Consider the following 19268-nt stretch of genomic DNA (forward strand, 5'->3'; position numbering starts at 1 on the left):
GTGACGATACTTGGGCCCTCCTGGGCAATGATTCTGGCGGTGGTCTACTGACCAGTAACCATACTTGGGCCCTCCTGGGCAATGACTCCGGCGGTGGTCTCCTGACCAGTGATGATACTTGGGCCCTCCTGGGCAATGACTTAGGCGGTGGTCTCCGGACCAGTGACGACGGTGCTGGCGGTGGCGTCCCGACCGCGGGGAAGGATGCCGCCCATCTCCGTTGTGATGCTCACACCAGGCTGTGCCGACTTCCTTTGGCCCTTCCCCACCTTTTGAGGAGTCACAGCTGACTCTGCAACCCCCTGGTACCCCTGTGAGTTGTTTTGCCTACAGGAGTCTTCACAGGGTCCCGTCGGCCACTTTCCAATTTCAGAGCCTTGACAGGGGGTGGGCTGCCAGTGCCTTGGCTCCAGGTCACACTGCCTGCCCTGGTGGCCGGTGCACTCCACACACCTTGAACAGGCACCACTGGTATTGGAGGCTTTTTGGCTGAGGCGCTACGACGGGACTGATGAATTGGAGGGGGTGGTGGGGGCAAAAAGGTCAACTTTACAGAGGGACAGTTTCTGACAAACACTGGGATGGGTAGTTTGAGGGGGCCTGGGAGTGGAGGAAGAGGAGGTGGTTGTAGGAGGTGTCACTTTAGGTGTTTTGGGTGCAGGTGCAGGTACTAGAGGCTGTCGTGAGGTGGATGGATGTTGGGTGTGTGGGTGCCTGCGTTTGTGTACTTTGGGAGGGGGTGTCACAGACACACTGGGAGATGACACAGAGGACATGTAAATGGGAGTGGAGGTGGTGAGTGCAGGTGAGCAGGGTGTGCTGCTGGGTGTCGGGTGCGAGTCCTAGTGTCTGTAGATGTAGTGCATGCAGGTGAGAGTGTAGACGACACTGGTAGGGAGTAGGGAGAAGAGAAGGAGGGGGACACAGTGGAGGCAGTGGATGTTGCTGTGTCTGCATGTGGGTGATGCTTGTTTGTGTGCCTGTGGGTTGTGTGGTGCCTAGGTTTGCCTGAGCTTCCCTTGTGTGTTGACTTGTGTGCATGCTGGTCTGTAGGTGTGTTGGGATGGGCTGGGGTACAGGGGATTGGGTCTGGGTGGAGGAGGTTGGAGGGGGGAGGCTAGACACAGGGACGATGGCTGCCATCAGTGCTGAGGCCAGAGATTGCAGGGATCGCTGAAGGACAGCCTGACCAGAATGAATGCCCTCCAGGAATGCATTACCATGTTGCAACTCCCTTTCTACACCCTGGATGGCATTCACAATGGTAGACTGCCCAACAGTGAGTGACCTGAGGAGGTCAATGGCCTCCTCACTGAGGGCAGCAGGGGTGACTGGGGCAGGGCCTGAGGTGCCTGGGGCGAAGGTGATGCCCACCCTCCTGGGTGAGCGGGCACGGGGAGAACGCTGAGGGGCTGCTGGGAGGGTGCTGCTGGTAGGGGAGGTGGCAGCTGTACCTGTAGAAGTGGGGCGCACAGATGGTGCCGCCACCACAAGGGAGCTCACATCGGCGGACGAGTCTGTGTCGCTGCTTGGTGATCCGGTGGCCGACGTGAAGCTCCCCTCGCACTCCGTCCCACTGGTGCATTCTGAGTCCGTGGTGTGGCCCTCCATGGCCATGTGGGATGCAGCTCCCTCATGCTCCGGTGCCACTGTACCTCCGCATGATGATGCTGATGCTCAAAAGAACAGGTAGACCACAAAAAGGGGGGGGGAGACAGAAGATAGACAGGTTGAGTGCATGGCATACCGCTACCGTTGGCGGACAATACAGACACAGCAGCCCCCTGCACTACGCCGTGCTCCTGGCCTCTGCAGATGCAATTTCTGGGATCTGGCCTACATGGCTATGGTGGACATCTGCACACATGGATGCCACAGGGGCATCTATACCTGTAGTTTGCACTCTACTGCGGTGGGGTGGAGTGCCACATGGCCTGCATTACGGAGAGACCTAGTCTACGTTTTTTCTGCCTGGCCTAGGTACACCCACAGGCCTCCTCCCCCACCCAGAGCCCTCCACTGCACGCAAAGTCCGCAGATTGAGAGTGTACTCACCCCCTTGTGTCTGCTGTGATGCCCTCAAGCGCCCATCCAACTCCGGGTAGGCCACCGCCAGGATCCTGAACATCAGGGGGGTCATGGTGCGACGGGCACCACTCCCACGTTGGGAGGCCATCCCCAGCTGAGCCTCCGCCGTCTTCTTGCACCAGCGGCGAATGTCCTCCCATCTTTTCCGGTAGTGGGTGCCCCGTCTCTGGTGGACCCCCAGGGTCCGGACGTCCTTGGCGATGGCACGCCAAATGTCCTTCTTCTGGTGGGCGCTGACCTACATGGCATGCACAAGGGAAGAAGAGAAGTCATTACCAACTGCTCCGTTGATGTGAGTGGCCCCCTCCCTACTCTAGCCATGTGGCCCATTCATTCACATGCATTAATGTTCCCTGAACTCTGCCCCCTTCCCTCTTACAACCAGCCCTCTCCACCCAGGCCTAGCCCATACAACGTGCTACCTGTGTACTAACCTGTTGGTCTGGAGGACCGTAGAGTAGCGTGTACTTGGGGAGGACCCCGTCTACCAGTTTCTCCAACTTCTGAGCAGTGAAGGCAGGGGCCCTTTCCCCGGACGCAGCAGCCATTGTCTCTTCCAGACCGAGGTCACAGCAGCACTTGCAGTGTAGGTCCTCTCCTGTCACAGATCAGGTATCTAGTGATTGAACAGATAGAAAATGGCGGTGATGTCCACGGCGGTGACGTCCGCGGTGGTGCGTATCATCACCACTGGCGCACCTGTTCATTGGCTCCTGGGACCCATAGGGTCCTATGTTAACCAATGCAGCATTGCGCTGCGGTCTACAACCGCCTACCGCGACGGTGTGCAACGCCAACGCAGTTACCCCACAATCCCATTGTCCCAGTTTAGAGGTCAGGCAGCCGCCATTTCAGGGGCCCACATGGCTTCATTTACTTCTGCGTCACACATAGCTAGGCCTACACTCAACACACATACAGGAAGGGTTTTGTGTTTGGTGTCGTCTTCTGTGTAACTGTGGGTACATACCTGGAAAAAAATGTACTTGATCGTCGCTGTTGTCCTTCCTAGGTGCCGTCAGCTGGGACATTTGAGAAGATGGCGGAATACTCCGGTGTACCGACTGCTGGTGGACCTGTTGACAATGGAGGAGCGACATTTACTCGTCACCTACAGGTTTGACCGTGCCACAATCCAGGAACTATGTACCCAGTTGGAGCCAGACCTGATGTCACCAATCCGCCATCCCACTGGAATCCCCCCTGACGTGCAGGTGCTGTCAGTGCTCCATTTCCTTGCAAGTGGGTCATTTCAGACAACAGTGGCCATGGCATCAGGGATGTCCCAGCCTATGTTTTCCAATGTGTTGTCCAGAGTGTTGTCTGCCCTGCTGAAACACGTAAGGAGATACATCATTTTCCCTGAGGTGGAAGATTTGGCTACAGTGAAAAGTGACTTCTATGCCCTTGGACATATCCCCAACATCATAGGTGCCATTGATGGGACCCATGTAGCTCTGGTCCCCCCCCACAGGAGTGAACAGGTGTACAGGAACCAGAACAGTTATCATTCCATGAATGTACAGATGGTCTGTTTGGCAGACCAGTACATCTCCCAGGTTAATGCTATGTTCCCTGGCTCAGTGCATGACGCCTACATCCTCCGGAATAGCAGCATCCATGATATGATGCGTCAACTCCAGAGGCACCGTGTGTGGCTATTAGGGGACTCTGGTTACCCCAACCTGTCCTGGCTATTGACCCCAGTGAGGAATCCCAGGACCAGGGCAGAGGAACGCTACAATGATGCCCATGGGCGGACTGGGAGGGTGATCGAACGCACCTTCGGCCTCCTGAAGGCCAGGTTCAGGTGCCTCCATATGACAGGTGGTTCCCTATTCTACTCACCGAAGAAGGTGCGCCAGATCATCATCGCCTGCTCGATGCTTCACAATCTTGCTTTGCGACGCCAGGTGCCTTTTCTGCAGGAGGATGGTCCAGATGACGGTGTTGTGGCAGCTGTGGAGCCTGTGGAGCCTGTGGACAGTGATGAGGAGGAAGCTGAGGAAGAAGACAACAACAACAGGGAGTCAGTCATACAGCAATATTTCCAGTGACACACAGGTGAGAACATTTTAATTTTTACCATTACATTCACTGTCACACGTCCTCCTCTATCCTGTGTGTAATTTCATGGGATTATTTGGTAACTGAGTTGGTTCTTTCCATTACGGTTTCACAGGTGTGGTTACCAACGTGTGTAATCTGCATGCGTCCTTCAAGGACTTGTGATGTGTGACATTGGTATGTTGCCTTTACAACTAACAACGCATTTTGACACTGTCATAGATGTTACATTTTACCAAATCATAGACTGACTCCAGATTGTTTTTTTGTTTCAAGGGTGTTTATTGAAGTGCTAAAAAATGGAGGGGGGTTGTAAAATGGTGATGTGTGATGGCGGAGGAATGTCCATGGCAGAGTCCAGTCTATTAGTCTCACAGGTGCACTGCCCATATGGGCATAGGAAGTGGAGCTGGGGCAGTTTAAGTATGGACAGGGTAACAAAGTGGGACAGTGGGGGGGACAATCAGAGTGGTCTCATTTCCTGGCGTAGGTCTTGCCATCTTGCTCTGTCCTGTTCCTGGATCTCAGGGACCGCTTGCGAGGTGGTTGTCCATCTGCAGGGGGTGGGGTGCTGGTGTGGTGGTCCTGTGGCGGGGCGTCCTGTCCACTAGCGCCGGCGGAGGTGGTGGGCAGTTCATCGTCCATGCTAGTGTCAGGGGCCCCTTGGTCTGCTGTATGTCCTTCAGCACCCCTACGATGGTGCCCAAGGCGGAACTGATGGTCCTGAGCTCCTCCCTGAACCCCAAATACTGGTCCCCCTGCAGGTGCTGGGTCACCTGAAACTTGACCAGGACCGCCGCCATCGTCTCCTGGGAGTGGTGGTATGCTCCCATGATGGAGGATAGGGCCCCATGGAGAGTAGGTTCCCTTGGCCTGTCCGCCCCCTGTCGCACGGCAGTCCTCCCAGTTCCCCTGTGTTCCTGTGCCTCCGTCCCCTGGACCGTGTGCCCACTACCACTGCCCCCAGGTCCCTGTTGTTCTTGGGGTGGTGGGTTGTCCTGGGTTCCCTGTAGTGGTGGACACACAGCTGATTGTCCTGTCCTGGGTACGGAGGTTTGGGCCCGCTCGGTGGGTGCTGTGCTGGTGTTACCAGAGGCTGGAAGGTCAGTGTTGGGCTGTGCCTGTGCAAGGGGAACCGACTGTCCCGAGGCCCACGATGGTCCGAGCTGGTCATCAAGATCCAGTAGGGCAGAGCTACTATCGTCACTGTGGGCCTCCTCTGTGGGTGGAGTGGAGTTGTCTGGACACTCCGGTGTGGTGACGGTCCTTTGTGATCCTGCAGGGGCATAAGAGCATGATTATTGCATGTGTGTGTGTGATGGTGTGCAATGGGTGGGTGTGCGTGTATCCCAGTGCAAGCATTCCTGTGTGGGGGCTTGTGTGATGATGGTTAGGGGGTTGTTATGGGTATGTGCAGTGGCCATGCTTTCGTGATGGGTGTCCATGCTTAGTTGTGCCATGCAGGGCTTGGTGTTGGGATGTGTAGTTTGTGTTATTAGTACATTACTGAGGTGTTGGAGTGATATGGGAGGGTGTGAGGGTGAGGGTGTGTGATAGCATGCAGGTAGGGTGGGGGATATGATAGTTAAGATTTGACTTACCAGTGTCCATTCCTCCACCGACTCCTCCGAGGCCTTCTGGATGCATGATGGTCAAGACTTGCTCCTCCAATGTTGTTAGTTGTGGGGGAGGAGGTGGAGGTCCGCCGCCAGTCCACTGAACCGCGATGTTGTGCCTGGAGACCGTTGAACCCACCTTCCCCCATAGGTCGTTCCACCTCTTCCTGGTGTCCTCCCGATTTCTTGGGTGCTGTCCCACAGCGTTGACCCTGTCCACTATTCTTCGCCATAGCTCCATCTTCCTGGCTATGGATGTGTGCTGCACCTGTGAGCCAAATAGCTGTGGCTCTACCCGGACAATTTCCTCCACCATGACCCGGAGCTCCTCCTCGGAAAAGCGGGGGTGTCTTTGGCGTGACATGGGGTGGTGTGGGTGATGTGTGGGGCGGTGTGAGTGTTGATGTGTGTGGTGATGTGTAGTGGTGTGTGGTGTTTTGTGCGTGGATGTTGTGTGGGTGATGGTGTTGTGTGCCTCTGTATGGTGGGGTTGTCTTTGCTCTGCTGTCTCTCTGGCCTTCGTCTAAATTTCTGGTCGTAAGGGTTTGTGGGTGATGTGGGTGGGTGTTTTATATTGTGTTGGGTGTGTGGGAGTGTTGTTTGAATGTGTATCAGGTGTGTGTATTTGTAATTGTCCAATGTGGCGGTGTTTTGGAGATGTGTGTGTATTTTGAGCGCGGCAGTGTGTACCGCCAATGGAATACTGCGGTTCAAAGACCGCTGCGTGGATTCGTGGGTCATAATAGCATGGGCGTGTTTCTGTTGGCGTGGAGGTGGAGTAATTGTTTTTGCCAGTTTATCACTGACCTTTGGTGTGGCGGAGTTGTGTGGGTGTCTGAATTTCGGCGGATTCCGATATGTGTGTCATAATACCTGTGGCGGGATTCTGCGGCCGCGGCGGTGTATTGCCGGTCTTCTGCATGGTGGTAAGCGGCTGTGTGAGCGTTGCAGTCTGTGCTTGGTGTTTGTGTCACGTGTGCGTGTGTGACTCTCCCCTTTCCTCCATTGTGTGCTAGGCGGGTGTAATTACCTATTGCGTCTTGGTCTGCGTTGCTGGTCCTGTAGGAGAATGTCGTACAATAGTGCAGGGAAGACCTGTAGTGCACGTTCCATGGCGTCCACTGACTCTTCTGTACCCCTGGAGGTGAGTGTCTCCTTCTTTCAGTTCATTTCCCCCAGCTTTTTGTGGTGTTTATACCGCCCTGGAAATCATGGCGGTCTGCTGACTCGTTATTGGGTGGGCGCTACTGTGCTTTCAGCCGGACAGGTGATGGCTACTGCTGTTGTTGACGTTCATACTGCACTGGTGTTATTGATTGGCTACTGGCTGTGTTGCTGTGGTATAACCATCAGGGTCATTATTTGGTGGTTTGTCCCACCAGCCTGGCGACGGTACGACTGTCAGCACCGGTGTGGGGGTACTGTGACCGCCAATGTCGTGATGAGGGCCTATATTACTGTTTCAAGTAGAAGGTGATGGTTGGAATGCTTGAATTAATCTCAGCCTTTGACCATCACCTATGGCAGCATTGAAGTCCATCTTTATTGTCCACTATGCCACTCCAGACAAAGACCCCCCCCCTCATGCAAATCGGTATTGAGTCTGCTCCTCATGGAAACAGTCCATCTTGAAGTGCCAGGCAAAACCTCCTCCAGAAGGGACAACAATCACCCCAGCCCGGTTTTGCCCTAGTTGGGGCCCATCAATAGGGTGTAGCTTGCGTTCTATGGCACAGTGAGAAAGGCACCCATGTCTGGGCATACCCCTTGCACTTAGGGCGTCAACTGAAACAAATAAGGTGATGAATGGAGTGCTTAGATTAATCTCAGCCACTGCCAATCACCTGGAGCCGAATTCCAAACCATCGTTTTTTGCTCACCATGCCACTCTAGAGGAAGGTCTGCCTTTTGCAAATCACTTCCAACCCTGTTCTTCATGGGAGCAGTCTGTCCCTCACTCCAGAAGGGATCATAAGCAATCAAAGACTGTTTTCAACCTAGTTGGGGCTTGTCAGGTGGGAGTAGCCTCACTGGAATGTGACCTGAGCAATTTATAGTGTGTTCTATGTACTGCTCTAAGCAGCAAAGGTATGCCTAGACGTGGGTCCCTTTCTCATTGTGCCTCTGAGAACTTGCTACATCCAACTGATAAGCCTCAATCAGAACAAAACTGGTCTTGGGTTGCCATTTCAGGGAGGACCTGGCATGGCGGTTTGGGCTGGACTGACCCATTGGAGAAGGGTAAAAACTGATTTGCATATGACTGGGTCGAAACTGGGATAGCATGGTGTATAAAATAATGATGGACTGTAATGCTACATGAGTGACTACCAGTGGCTGAGATTAATTCAAGCATTCTATCCATCACTAGCTTGTGTACTTCAGTGCGCTAATATTTTTATATTACAATATTTTTCTTCAATATTTTGCTGGGGTACCTCCTCTTCCTATAATCTTGCTAATGTGACTTGTACAATTTCCAGTGGGAGACAAAGCCACTTTTAAAATTTTTAGTTATCATGTTTACCAGTAATAGCATTAGGAACTATGCTTAACAAGGAAACGGGATATCAAGAGCTAAACATGGGCTCAATATATATATATAAAATGAGGGTCTTTTTCTGGAAAGTTGGTACCCTGGCCTTTGCATCAGAATAGCTGTCTCCCAAGAAGAGTGAACTACTGAGTTAGATGGAAACTGTGGAACGAGGCCCATGGTTTTATATCCCAGCCTCAAGACTTGTCCCCATTTTTTGGCCAAGTTTGGGACTAGTTGGAATAAATCACTAAGTTGTTAGTAAGTGGTAAAAAAGAGAAGAAAACCCAGACAGAATATTATCTCAGGACAGTGCCCGCAGTCAAGGTCTATTCACCAAAATTAATATGGTGATAAAATAATAGCATACAAAACAATTAGTACTGCTTTACAATCACAGAGCCCCAGAATCAGCAAATTGTTAGGTATTGACCAAGTCACACTCACCCTGTGCCTCTGCCTCCTGATCTGATTGTATTTGTACACCTTGAATTAGGCTTAATGGAAGAAATGACCCTAAAGGCATATTCCCAGAACAGGTTTCCATCACAGTTTTCATGTATACATTCAGAGCTTTTTCAGCTATAGGTCTCCACATTCCCTATTAGAATCCCTGCAGGTGATGAGGTTCCTGAAGCTGCGTTGTGCCAAACCCTTTCTGGAGCTTCTCTTTCCCAAAATACAGACAGCCACTTCTAGCATAGTTCATACATGCCTCAAAAAGTGAGATATGGATCCTCTGCTAGGCCACTCGATGTGCTTCATCAGTCAGCTAGATATGAGCAGCAAGAAACTGGATATTTCGTGTCCACCATCAGGATAGAATGTGCTAAACGAAACTGTTACCCCCCCCAATCTACACAGACGCACATCTCCCCACAGTCAAAACCCCTATCCACGGCCCAGCATCCACAGTCATCTCATTGCTCTAAATTAGTTCCATAACCTTATCACTTCTCCACAGTACTTGACTCTCTTCAAAGCCCCTGCATGCCTATTGAGTATTCTCATCTATCCAAAGCATTCCTCCACAATAGCTGTAACCATCTAGCCTTTCCACCTGTCACTGCAGCACACTGACCATTTCAAAGAACCAGAATTTGTCCAAATGCCCTTAATCCTGGCACACCACCAGCATTTCTTCACATACAATCCAGTATGAGCCATAGAGGAAGCAGCAAGATTTCACACAAAGATCCAGGATAAACTCCAGCAGCAGAGCAAAGGGCGTCCATCTACCCAACACAGAAACATAATCAGTGCACCCTAAAGTGGACAGTCGGTGACTGTGAATTAAGAAACACATCAGAAAGTGATTGACACCTTTTCACCATCTGGCAGACCTCCCCAGTCTAGAGTGGTTATAACTCTGCCCCTTGTCTATTGGAGTTTTATGGCAGAAAGTGGAGGCATTTTCATTCAGCATACTCTTGATTGACTCACTTGCTGACTTACAGACACGCACACCCTGTTATTCCTCTTTGCCTCTTCCCCCAGCTCTTTCCTCGATTTGGCCAGTACTATTGCCTCCTATTGTTACTCCATTTACTCCGTTTGCCTCCACCATTTCTGTACAGGGATCATTTTTGGCATACTTCTAAAAGGCTAGTACAATTGCAGTCAATAAGTACCACAGTGAAGAGCTCTGCTAATAGAATGCACTTCCTGAATGTTCAAGTTGTAGGCATGCGCTGCATTAAAGTAACGTCTGCAAGGACCAGGCAATGGACTGCATAGCAAAGCTTCATAATGCTGTACATATTTTAAAACACCAATCAGTCAGCACTACAGTTCTCATCATGCCCATACAGCAGTGTCGCCCCTTAATGGGAGATCATTGGTTCCAAATAACTCCTTTTCATCAGCAGTTGATATATTTAGCTGAATACTAACAAGATAACTATATATATAGATATATATATATATATATATATATATATATATATATATATATATATATATATATATATATATATATATATTGTTGGACTTTTGGCCATACGCATGGTCATCCCTAGTCTTTTTGCCTCCTTCCTCCTGGTTTTTCTGACCTCTCGCTGTTGGCTCTAGGACTCTGAGCACTTTGGCCCTCATTCTGACCCTGGCGGTCGGCGGAGAGACGGCGGTCGGACCGCGAACAGACCGGCGGTATTAAAAATGGCATTCTGACCGCGGCGGTCCCCGCCGCGACCGACCGCCACTTCTCCACTCCGACCGCCACGGCGGTCATGACCGCGGGGCTGGAGTTTGCGCACTCCGGCCCGGCGGTCGTCCCAAGACCGCCAAGGGTATTATGACCCTGCCTACCGCCGCGGTTTCTTGCGGGCGGGAACCGCCGTGCGAACCATGGCGGTAAGCACTATCGGGGCCAGGGAATTCCTTCCCTGGCACTGATAGGGGTCTCCCCCACTCCCCACTACCCACCCGAGTCCTCCCCCCACACCCTCCACCCCCCCTGCCACCCCCCAGAGGTGGTACGAACCCCCTCCCCACCCCCACCCCGACATGCACATACATGCACCCCGACATGCACACACCCCCAACATGCACATATACACACCCCCTACACACACATACACAACGGGGACACATACCCGCACACATACATGCAGACATGCGCACCTGCCGAACAGCACACATTACCCATAGACACAGCAGCACCCCCCGCCCGCATGCACGCACTCACACACCCCCTCTACACACTCACACGCACACCCCCATGAACGCCCACATCACACAACACCCCCCACCCCCTCCCCTCACGGACGATCAACTTACCTTGTGCGTTGGTCCTCCGGGAGGCGACGGGAGCCATGGGGAGGTGACCGCCAACAGAAGACCGCCAACAGAAGACCGCCACACAGAAATGTGGGTCGTAATTCTGTGGGCGGTGTTCTGCTGGCGTGGCGGTGGAGGTTGACCAGTCTCCACTTTCCCGCCGACCGCCAGTGTGGCTGCTGGCGGTTTCCCGGCGGAACGCTCCCAGCGGTCAGAATGCGCACAGCGGCACACCGCCGCGGTCGGCGGTCTTCACCGCGGCGGTAACTCGGCGGTCTTGCGAAAAGACCGCCAAGGTCAGAATGAGGGCCTTTATCTCTGCTGACCAGTGCTAAAGTGCAGGTGCTCTCCCATCTAAAGTTGGTATGATTGGCTTATACCTAATCGGCATATTTAATTTACCTATAAGTCCCTTGTACAGTGGTATCTCTATACCCAGGGCCTGTAAATTAAATACTACTAGTGGGCCTGCAGCGCTGCTTGCGCCACCCACTGAAGTAGACTTTCAAACCTGTCTCAGGCCTGCTAGCGCAGGGCCTGTGTGCGCAGTTTTCTGCCACAGGGACCTGGCATCTAAATTTACTTGCCAGGCCCAGAACTCCCCTTTTACTACATGTAAGTCACCCCTAAAGTACGCCCTAGCTAGCCCTATGGGCAGGGTGCCATGTATGTAGAAAGGCAGGACATGTGCCATATTGCATGCCCTGTCCTGGTAGTGACAAACAGCCTAACTTGGTGTCTCACTGCTGTGAGTGCTGCCTTCTCATAGGATTGCATTAGAAATGCCCTGCCTTATGTGTAAGGGGTATTGTCTGATTTATGAGGGGTAGCGTAGGCGTGTTTGGTATGGTTGTGATGTGGATAATAAATACTGCTTACTGGTGTGGGTGTATTTTTTATTACTATCACAGAAATGCCACTTCTAGAAAGTGCGCATTTATCTGTGCTTATGATTCTGGTGTTTTGCAGCTTGACTCCAATCCACGTCTGGGCAGAGTGACAGTTGGGGCTTTGTGCATACTTTTCAGACAGCCTGTACACAGGGAGGGTGGAGGTGTCACTGAGGTGCATCTACATACTGAATAGTCTTCCTGGGCTGAGAGAAGGGAGAGGCGGGGCACACCTACATTTGTAAAGCCTGTGCCCTGGCCTCACACAATAGGGTCGTTAACCCCCCCACTGATGTTTGGAGCCTGTGCTGAAAGGAGAGAGGGGGCACTCCCAGAACCAGTTGTAACTGGCTGGCCCTATCATTGTAAAACACTGTAAAAACAGGACTATAAGTACAGGGGAATTTTCCCCACAATTTGAACATTCTTGGAACTTGAAACTGGACACAGAACGCTGATGAATGGACTCACCAGGAAACCGCCATGGACTGCTGCTGCTGTGCTGACCTGTGACCTGCCTGGTCACTAGGAGGAACTGCCACCATCTGCACCCCTTGTGCTGGCCTGTAGCTGGGCCCACCAGCCCTGTGCTCCTTCTTGTTGAGTTGTTCCCAGGGGCAGGGTGCTGTGGCCCCTGACCCCTGCAACGATCTTTTACATCTTTGCCCAGGATGCTTTAAGAGAAAAAGGCATTCTTTTAATTGTTGAGGCTGCTGATGTGCCATCGCGCTTTGAAAGCGCTTTTCTTTGACTAAAGGAAATCACCGCCGCAGCCCGGGCTTTAAATTGTGCCCTCGCGCTTCCTGGAGCGCGTTTCTACTAAGAGGAATCACCGCCGCAGCCCGGAGAAGTTAATTTGGTAAAACGCGAGTGTTGCGCGTTTACCGGTGCCCCCAGGGCACGAAGACAACCTTCTTTGTGTTTGTAGGAGCCAGCGCGCTCCTAGCGGTGCCCCCGGGGTAGGGATCGCTCCGAGGAGCGCCCCCGGGGCACCAGCAGGCCCCACCTTGGGCCGCAACGTCATCTGGAAGTAGAGGGAGAGGAGGACGCCTCTCCTTCGCGTGCAGGCGTCCCGGAGGACTCTCCTGCTACTCCGGGCCGGGCGGCAGCCTCACTGGAGGCTCGCCCTGGCCCCCAGCTCTCGTGTTGGCCCCCTCGCGGGCCAGGAGTATTTTCTTTCGGGGTCTCCTGTAGTGGCAGGACCCACGGAGGTCCAGGGAGACCCCAGAAGTTAGCGGGTCCCCGGAGGGGCCCGTGTTGCAAAGAGGAGGGAGCGCGAGCCACCCCCCTCCCCCTTCAAAGGCTTTCCCTGACCTGGGCCCCCCCTGGAGAGGGCCGGTGGAGGCCCGGGGGGCCCCCAGTGATCACGGGTCCCAGAAGGGGCCCATCAAGAATTCAGAGAGGGTGCGTGCCGCCCCTCTCGGTCTGCCATGTTTAAGGAGGCCCCCTTTTTGCGCAGAGGAGCGCCCGGGGCCCCATTAGTTGTTTTAGGCACTGGAAGTGCCTCCTCATCAAAACAGGTACTTTCTAAAGGGACCAATATAACGATAATCTAAAGTTCTTTCTACAGACTTTGCTATTATGATATATTGCCTACCTGTTCTATGATGCTTTTACATATGTGTGCACATGTTCCTTTTATGGGCATGACTTGCTAATATGTTTGCTTAACTTGCCATAGATTTTCTTATGTTCCTACTATGGGCGTTTTATGATATTCTTATGACAAGTGTGCTAATATGATAACGTGTTTCCTGACTACTGCTTATGTTGCAGAATACTGAGTAACCTGTGTGTTATGTGTGACTACTGCTAGTTTGCAGAGTAACTAATGTGTAATGTTCTGACAACTGCTAAGGTAGCAGGATAGTACTGTTATGTGATCTTGGTCTGATAATTACGTTGTGTACAATACAGTATATTTTCATATAATCTGGTGTTGTGTTTCCTTTGTGGTGGGGATATTGCATCACATGTGTGTGTGTGTTGTGCAAACGCTTTACACATTGCCTCCGGGTTAAGCCGGACTGCTCGTGCCAAGCTACCAAGGGGGTGAGCAGGGGTTATCTTGGACGTGTAACTCCCTTGCCCTGACTAGAGTGGGTAAGTTCTGCCTGGCTGAGGTGCATACCCTAGCCAACCAGAAACCCCATTTCTAACATATATATATGTATATATATATGTATATATATATATATATTGCTAACGTCTTTATTAGATTCAGCTATCCCTGTACAGTGGTTCGTTTACTTTTGGGAAGCAGTGTTTCCATCATGGAATCCACTTACTATCATGGCCTGAATTGCCTCTTGCCCATCTCGTAGGAGAAGAATTGATGTCCATGATGTGCAACTGGAAGTATCCTGCGCCCTTGAGTCGTAGGTCGTAATTTAGAGTTAGACAGATGTGGAATATCATTCAAACATTGTTGTGCACTCTAACTAGACAACACATTGGCAGACGTCTGCTCCCTCCTATTTAGAGAATATACACTCTAAAAAGGGAGGACAGTCCCATCTGTCCTATTTGGCATGCAGATATATATATACGTATGTAGGCAGGCAGGGATCTATGGATAGTGTTGGCCATAATGTCTGTGGAAAATGCAGGCTGGTAGACTGCCATCTAAGGGCTATACGAGTTCCCAAAGGTTTATCAGGCTTCCAACACTTTCTTTTTTCAATCTTAAAATCTCCCATGGCAGAGCAAACTCACTTAAAAGACTGCTGTTTGCGACTGCCCTCCAAGCCACTAATCCTCCTTTGGTCCTTGAAGAACCATAGTCTCAGCCATGTATAATTCACAGGGAAAGTAAATGCAATAGCCCATGGACACACACGTAGTCCAGCCAATGGGACCAGATAATTTGCTAGCCTGAACACTGCACGATAAGCATCTGAACATGCAAGAAGGGAGGGTAAGGACTTGTACTAAGAATACCAACCTTCCTGCAGAGTTCACATTCAGAACTGTTTCCAGATGGATCGGTAGATTTTACGTGTGAGGAATGCACTTCAGTTTCACACTCCTCAAACATGAACAATCCATTTTACATTTGCTCAGATTGTAAAGTATGTTGCTAATGGTGGCCATATGAGGTGTTGTTCGTGGTCAGCCATGTGGTTAATTCTGAAACTGGAATGCAGAGGAGTGGGATCAGGATGATGAGACATATCTGCTCCTACCCCTGACCTGGCTTGTGATACGATGAGCCGGAACTCTTAGCTCTGCAGAGGCAGGCACAAGCTCACTGCTCAAGAAAAGGTTAATGCAGACACGACCCCATGACAAACGAAGGATGCATTACAAAGAAAGGTACATTTTGTTGGGAGGTTGTGGTTGAGGATATTAATGTGTGGGTGCTATGCATCTGCAAGACAAGCGAGTGCATGAGTGAATGTTAATTTATGAATTTGTGTGTTTGAATATTAGCGCACACATCTGAGCATGTGAGCATCTACGTTTCACTGTGTGTTGCGTACTTCACCCACGATGTGCGTTTGGGTGTGTTTGGGTTTGAGCCAAAGCATGCATGCCGGCTAACCTGATCCCCCGTGAAATATGGTGGGTCTTCCCTCAGGTATAATGACTATCAATGGTGAAATGGTGGCATACTCACTACTTTTCGTTTCAAACATAATGGTAGCCATCTTTGATATAATGGGTATCCCTGTACATTTGGTGCTCATCCTTGGTATACAGCATGTATCTTGATCATAATGAAGGTAATTTCAGGCATAATGGATGCCACCCCTCGCATAATATTTAATATCTTTGGCTATTTTTGGCATTATGATGGGCAGCCATGGAATAATACTGTAAAAAAACAGGGATAGACAATAACTCTCCGAGGTCCAGAGACAGATGATTTAAAATGTATAATGCTTCAAAGAGTTCCTTCAATTTAGTTCATATCTTATTAGTTCTAGAGCTGCATTCTGAAAGACATTTTTTATAAGATTATAGGAACTTTATTGAGTACAAGCAGATACAAACAGAATAATGCAGTAACAGCTAATACAGAGAGTGTAAAGAAAGGAGGGTAGGGTGAGGGATGGAAATGCACTGTCCTAATCATACATATACACAAACCAATTTAGGTAGAGAAATAGCAATGATAACATACATGCTCCTAAATAGATAAAACATTGTAAAGTTCTAAAAACCCCTACAATAACTTTGAAAACAACATATGAACGTCAGGGGGATTTAGAAAGCTTCGGCCTGATTATGACCTTGGCGGATGGGATACGCCGACACAAACGAGACGGATATCCCGTCCGCAGTATTACAAGTTCCATTATATCCTATGGAACTTGTAAAACGGTGGGTGGGATATCCGTCATGTTTCTGATGGCGTATCCCATTTGCCAAGGCCATTATCAGGCCCCTTGTTGCTAATGGGGTGACGATAAAGTGAGGATTTAGCTTGACGATGTATAAAACTTGTGACGGGAATCCATACAATAGAACCTTTAATGGCAAGTGAAATAGTGTAAATATATGCTGTATCAAGTCTGTGATGGTAACAGACAGCATAACACCAGGCATGAAAAGACAGGTTAGAGAAATCCTTCCAGTTTTTAGTAATTTGCTGAAATGCGACTGCTAAAAGGAGGTCAATAATTTTTTATGTGTGATGATACGTGTCTCAATCAGTAGATAGGCTTCCTAAGAAATTGCTGATAAATGATAATGAAACAGAGGTGTCAAAAATAGTATTGATCTGATTCCAAACTTGTGTCCAGAAAGGGTGAACAAGTGTGCAATCAAAAAGCATGTATTTGAGGTTTGCTTGTTGTGAGTAACATGACCAAGACATATCCTGACCGTCCAGCTAAATACAATGTAAAGAGACTGGAAAAAGAGAAGCCTGTTATAAATATAGACTAGCGTTTGAGTGGTATTGGCAGCTTGAAAGGAAGACCTTATTTTCGTCCGAATTTGTTTCCAAAAAGAAATGGTCCGAATCGTTCCCAAATCATTCTCCCATGTCAGTTCAGTGTCTGATTTAGGTCTATCAGTGAGAGTTTGGCATAAAGCACGATATAAAACAGAAGCTTTTAGGATTATTATGTAAAAATTTACCTAACGTAGAAGGAGGTGAGGAAGGTTGTACTGAGAAGGAAGTAAACTAGTAAGAGGCTTTAATATGATATTTTGCAAAAGGAGAAATGTGTTCTGAAAACATGAGGGAAAATGAAAGGATGTTTAAAAATGGTAGAATAAAGATTCTGAGGTTTTTTGAGAAGACCGAAGAAAAGTAAGGTTCCTTCAGTTGTACCCATAAAGAAGAGGTTCTATTGGAGTCCTGGATTCAGTGATAGATTGTCTTAATAGGAAGGCCAAATTGATTTTTGAAAATCAGGGAAGTTAACAACCCCATTTGATTACAGCTGTTTTAATTTTGTTTGCGAGAGGCGTGATTCCTTTCCATTCCATAGGAAAGATGAAAGTATGGAATTATTTTGTTTAAAACATTTTAGTGGAAAAGAAATGGAGATATTAGACATGGTATAAAGAACAATGGGTAGTCAGAGAACCCAAAGTTTTAAGCGAAGGTGAGAACTATAACTCTACATTTTTGAGTTTGGGAACATTCCACAATAAACTAGTGTCTGAAAAATTATGTCTGAATGTGTATCCATTCAAGGATAAAATTTGCATTTGTCATGATTACGTTTGTAATCAGAGAGAAGAGAATAAGAGGAGACTTCTTGAAAGAAGGCTGGAAGTGAAGTATGATGGCGAGATATAAATAGAAGAATATCATCAGGATAGACTGCTGTGTTCATTTGTTAAGTGTTCCACAAGAAACCCTGTATTATAGGATTATTTCTAATTTGAGAGAGGAAAGGTTCAAGAGCAATAGTAAAAAGGAAAGGAGAAAGGGGATGACCTTAGCAAACACCCCTATCCAGAGGGAAATAGGAGGAAGTGTGCCCATTTGCGTACATGGTCGCTTCATGGGGGAGGACTAAAGAAGGAAAGGAGTGAGATAATTGTAGGTCCAAAACCAAACCATTTTAATGTATGAAGGATCAGTTAACATGGTCAAATGCCCTCTCTGCACGGATGGTAATTGCTGCTAAGTGTTAATGTGATTGCTGAGATTTAGAAAGTACGCCAAATAATAAATAAGCATTGTCAGCTATATAACACCAACCTGACAAATCTGAGTTGTTCTTTTCCAAGGAAATTAGGTAAAAGGGATTTCAGAAGAAAAACTAACATTTTTGAAAATGTTTTATAATCAATATTGACAAGAGAAATTGGCTGATAATTTTTACTTTAATATGAATCTTTGCCTTCCTTTGGAATGATTAATATGAGTGCATCCAAGAAAGATCTAGAAGATTTGCCCGATTGAAGGAAGTTGTTGATGAGAAAAGATAATTTAGGAAGAAGTAATTAAGAACAATGTGAGAAAAATTCAGCAGTAAGGCCATCAGGTCCTGGTGCTTTCTGATTTAAGAGAAAATAAAGCAGTGCAAAGTTCGGATAAGATAATAGCCTTTTTTTAGTTCAGAAAAATCATTAGTTTTATCAAAATCCTTCTGTGGGTAAAATAAATATTGAGCAATGTCTGAGTCTGTGGGGTGCGTTCAGGGGTGTACAGTTGTTAGTGGAATTGAACAGATTGCTCCAAGATCTCTTCATCTTTATATAATAAATACAATTGAGCATCTTTAATTGATTCAATTTTGTTTCTATTCATTTTAATCTTGAGAAAATTTCGCTAACAATTTGCCCGATTTGTTCTGACCCCATAATACTTGGCACTGGATTTGAGGAGAAAGGAGGATGCAGCATCAGTGGAGAATTTATTATATTGAAGTTTAGCATTAATGAGATCTTAAAACACTCCTTAGATCTAGAGATAATAAGAGTGTTCTCATTGGGTAGGGGATGTCTAGCTGTGCAACACTGTAGATGCCTAGCGTGACAGCTCTGGAGCCCGGACCCCCTTCATCCTGCTTAATTCCATACCCGGTGGCTAGTGTTACTTAAACGGGGGCTGTAAGTGTTATCTCGTTATGCTGGAGACTTCAACTGAGCTGCGACGGTGAGCAGAGAGGAAGATTGTAACTTTGACTGACTGCTCAATAAAGAGTCATGCGGCCGCGAGGCCTGAGAGGTTGAGCGGAGGCCTCTACCACACGAGTGTCAGCCCCTGGGGTGGTACCCCTCGACACACAACCACTTCAGAGGCAGAAGGTGACGGGTCAGGGTGCTGCTCTGGGGGATACAGTGGGACACCCCGGTCGCTGACATCATGAGAAGCTGGGCCTG

Source organism: Pleurodeles waltl, chromosome 4_1 (genome assembly GCF_031143425.1).
Source record: "Pleurodeles waltl isolate 20211129_DDA chromosome 4_1, aPleWal1.hap1.20221129, whole genome shotgun sequence".
Taxonomy (NCBI): Eukaryota; Metazoa; Chordata; class Amphibia; order Caudata; family Salamandridae; genus Pleurodeles; species Pleurodeles waltl.